Raw genomic sequence first — 4,231 nt, 5'->3', positions numbered from 1 at the left:
GTGAGGGTGAGTGAGTGTGTGTGTGTAGGGGGGGTGAGTGTGTGTGTGGGGGGTGCGTGAGTGAGTGTGTGTGTGTGTGTCTGTGGTGTGTGTTGTGTATGTGAGTGTGAGTGTGTGTCTGTGTGTTGTGTATGTGTGTGTGAGTGTGGGATGTGTGTGTGTGAGTGTGAGTGTGGGATGTGTGTGTGAGTGTGAGTGTGGGATGTGAGTGTGTGTGTGTGTGTGTGATGTGTGTGTGTGTGTGTGTGTGTGTGTGTGTGAGTGTGGGATGTGTGTGTGTGTGTGTGAGTGTGAGTGTGGGATGTGTGTGTGAGTGTGAGTGTGGGATGTGTGTGTGTGTGTGGTGTGTGTTGTGTATGTGTGTGTGAGTGTGGGATGTGTGTGTGCGTGCGAGTGTGGAAGTGTGTGTGTGTGTGAGAGTGTGAGTGTGGGGTGTGTGTGTGTGTGTGTGTGTGTGTGTGTGTGAGTGGGTGTGTGTGTGTGTGAGTGTGTGGTGTGTGTGTGTTGTGTATGTGTGTGTGTGTGTGTGTGTTTATGAGTGTGAGTGTGGGATGTGTGTGTGTGTGTGTGTGTGTGTGGGGGGGGTGTGTGTGGGATGTGTGTGTGAGTGTGTGTGTGTGTGTGAGTGTGAGTGTGGGATGTGTGTGTGAGTGTGAGTGTGGGATGTGTGTGTGTGTGGTGTGTGTTGTGTATGTGTGTGTGAGTGTGGATGTGTGTGTGTGTGAGTGTGGGATGTGTGTGTGTGTGTGAGTGTGAGTGTGGGGTGTGTGTGTGTGTGAGTGTGGGATGTGTGTGTGTGTGTGTGTGTGAGTGTGGGATGTGTGTGTGTGTGTGTGTGTGAGTGTGAGTGTGGGGTGTGTGTGTGTGTGTGTGTGTGTGTGTGTGTGTGTGAGTGGGTGTGTGTGTGTTGTGTATGTGTGTGTGTGTGTGTGTGTGTGTGTGTGTTTGTGAGTGTGAGTGTGGGATGTGTGTGTGTGAGTGTGGGATGTGTGTGTGTGTGTGTGTGAGTGGGGTGTGTGTGGATGTGTGTGTGAGTGTGTGTGTGTGTGAGTGTGTGTGTGAGTGTGGGATGTGTGTGTGAGTGTGAGTGTGGGATGTGTGTGTGTGTGGTGTGTGTGTGTATGTGTGTGTGAGTGTGGGTGTGTGTGTGTGTGTGTGTGGTGTGGGATGTGTGTGTGTGTGTGAGTGTGGTGTGGGGTGTGTGTGTGTGTGTGTGTGTGTGTGTGTGTGTGTGTGTGTGTGTGTGTGGTGTGGTTGTGTGTGTGTGTGTGAGTGTGGGATGTGTGTGTGTGTGTGAGTGTGAGTGTGGGATGTGTGTGTGTGTGTGTGTGTGTGAGTGTGGGAGTGTGTGTGTGTGTGTGTGAGTGTGAGTGTGGATGTGTGTGGAGTGTGTGTGTGTGTTTGGTGAGTGTGAGTGTGGGATGTGTGTGTGTGTGTGTTTGTGAGTGTGAGTGTGGGATGTGTGTGTGTGAGTGTGGGATGTGTGTGTGTGTGTGGTGTGTGTGTGTGTGAGTGGGAGTGTGGTGTGTGTGTGTGTGTGTGTGGAGGTGTGAGTGTGGGATGGTGTGTGAGTGTGTGTGTGTGTGTGGTGGTGGTTGTGTATGTGTGTGTGAGTGTGGGATGTGTGTGTGTGTGTATGTGTGTGTGTGTGAGTGTGAGTGTGGGATGTGTGTGTGAGTGGAGTGTGGGATGTGTGTGTGTGTGGTGTGTGTTGTGTAGGTGTGTGTGTGTGGTGTGTGTGAGTGTGGGATGTGTGTGTGGTGTGTGTGGTGTGTGAGTGTGGTGGTGTGTGTGTGTGTGTGTGTGAGTGTGGTGTGGGTGTGTGGTGGGTGTGTGTTGTGTTGTGTGTGTGGTGTGGGATGTGTGTGTGTTGTGTATGTGTGTGTGTGTGAGTGTGAGTGTGGGATGTGTGTGTGAGTGTGAGTGTGGGTGTGTGTGTGTGGTGTGTGTTGTGTGTGTGTGTGTGTGGGGTGTGTGGTGGGTGTGTGTGTGGGTGGGTGGGGTGGTGGGGTGTGTGGTGGGGGGTGGGGGGGGTGTGGGTGGGGGTGGGGGGTGGTGGTGGGGGGTGGGGGTGGGGTGTGTGTGTGTGGGGGGTGGGGTGTGTGGGTGTGTGGTGTGGGGGTGTGGGTGGGGGTGGGGGGGTGGGGTGTGTGGTGGGGGGTGTGTGTGGGGTGGTGTGGGGGTGGGGGGGGGTGTGGGGGTGTGTGGTGTGGTGTGGGTGGTGTGTGTGAGTGTGGGGTGTGTGTGGTGTGTGGTGTGGTGTGGGTGTGGGTGTGTGGGTGTGTGGGAGTGTGGGGGTGTGTGTGTGTGAGTGTGGGATGTGTGTGTGTGTGTGGGTGTGGTGTGGGTGTGTGTGTGGGGTGTGTGGTGGGTGTGTGTGTGTGTGGTGTGGTGTGTGTGAGTGTGGGTGTGTGTGTGTGTGGTGTGTGTGTGGTGGGGTGTGGTGTGTGTGTGGGGTGTGTGTGTGTGTGGTGGTGGGGTGTGTGTGTGTGTGGTGTGGGTGTGTGGGTGTGGTGTGGGGGTGTGTGGGTGGGTGTGTGTGTGTGGGTGGGTGTGGGTGTGGGTGTGTGTGGTGTGTGGGTGTGGGGTGTGTGGTGTGTGTGTGGTGTGTGTGAGTGTGAGTGTGGGGTGTGTGTGTGTGGTGTGTGTGAGTGGGGGGTGGGTGTGTGGGTGTGGGTGTGTGTGTGTGTGTGTGGTGGGTGTGTGGGTGGGTGTGGGTGTGGGTGTGTGTGTGGTGTGGGGTGTGGGGTGTGGTGTGTGTGTGGGGTGTGGTGTGGGTGTGGTGTGTGGGTGGGTGTGGTGTGGGTGTGTGTGTGGGTGTGTGGGTGTGAGTGTGGGGGTGTGTGTGTGTGTGTGGTGGTGGGGTGGGGTGGGAGGGGTGGGGGTGTGGGTGTGTGTGTGTGGGGTGTGGGTGTGTGTGTGTGTGTGTGGGGTGTGGGGTGGGGTGGGTGTGTGTGGGTGTGGGGGTGTGGGTGTGTGTGTGTGTGGGTGTGGTGTGGGGTGTGTGTGGGTGTGTGTGTGGGTGTGTGGTGGGAGTGTGTGTGTGTGTGTGAGTGTGAGTGTGGGGATGTGTGTGTGAGTGTGTGTGTGTGTGTGTGTGAGTGTGGGATGTGTGTGGGTGGTGTGGTGTATGGGTGTGTGTGTGGGTGTGTGTGGTGGGTGATGTGTTTGTGAGTGTGATTGTGGGTGTGTGTGTGTGGGGTGTGGTGTGAGTGTGGGATGTGTGGGTGGGTGTGTGTTGTGTGTGTGTGTAGTGAGGTGTGGATGTGTGTGTGTGGTGTGTGTGTGTGTGTGTGTGTGGAGTGTGGAGTGTGTGTGTGAGTGTGAGTGTGGGATGTGTGTGTGTGGTGGTGTGTTGTGTATGTGTGTGTGAGTGTGGGATGTTGTGTGTGTGTGGGGGTGTGGGATGTGTGTGTGTGTGTGGGTGTGAGTGTGGGGTGTGTGTGGTGTGTGTGTGGTGTGAGTGGGTGTGTGTGTGTGTGAGTGTGAGTGTGGGTGTGTGTGTGAGTGTGTGTGTGTGTGTGTGTGTGTGGTGTGTGTTGTGTATGTGTGTGTGAGTGTGGGATGTGTGTGTGTGTGGTGTGAGTGTGGGATGTGTGTGTAGTGTGTGTGTGTGTGTGTGGTGTGGGATGTGTGTGTGTGTGTGAGTGTGGAGTGTGGGATGTGTGTGTGTGAGTGTGAGTGTGGGTGGTGTGTGTGTGTGTGTGTGTGTGTGTGGAGTGGGTGTGTGTCTGTGTGTGGGGTGAGTGTGGGATGAGTGTGTGTGGTGAGTGTGAGTGTGGGGTGTGTGTGTGGGTGTGTGTGTGTGGTGTGGGTGTGTGTGTGTGTGTGTGTGTGAGTTGAGTGTGGGATGTGTGTGTGTGTGAGTGTGTGTGTGTGTGAGGTGTGTGTGTGTGGTGTGTGTGGATGTGGTGTGGTGTGTGTGTGTGATGTGTGTGTGGTGGTGTGTGTGGGATGTGTGTGAGTGTGGGTGTGTGGATGTGGGTGTGGGATGTGTGTGTGTGTGTGTGTGAGTGAGTGAGTGTGGGATGTGTGTGTGTGTGTGTGGTGTGAGTGTGGATGTGTATGTGAGGTGAGTGTGGAGTGTGTGTGTGAGTGTGTGAGTGTGTGTTGTGTATGTGTGTGAGTGTGGATGTGATTGTGGTGTGTGAGTGTGAGTGTGGGATGTGTTGTGTGTGTGTGTGTGGTGTGTGAGGTGTGGGATGTGTGTGTGTGTGTGGGTGCCTGTGTG

This window comes from Hypanus sabinus, chromosome 26 (assembly GCF_030144855.1).
Source record: "Hypanus sabinus isolate sHypSab1 chromosome 26, sHypSab1.hap1, whole genome shotgun sequence".
Classification (NCBI taxonomy): Eukaryota; Metazoa; Chordata; class Chondrichthyes; order Myliobatiformes; family Dasyatidae; genus Hypanus; species Hypanus sabinus.
The sequence above is the reverse complement of the archived record's forward strand: the minus strand, read 5'-3'. Positions refer to the sequence as shown.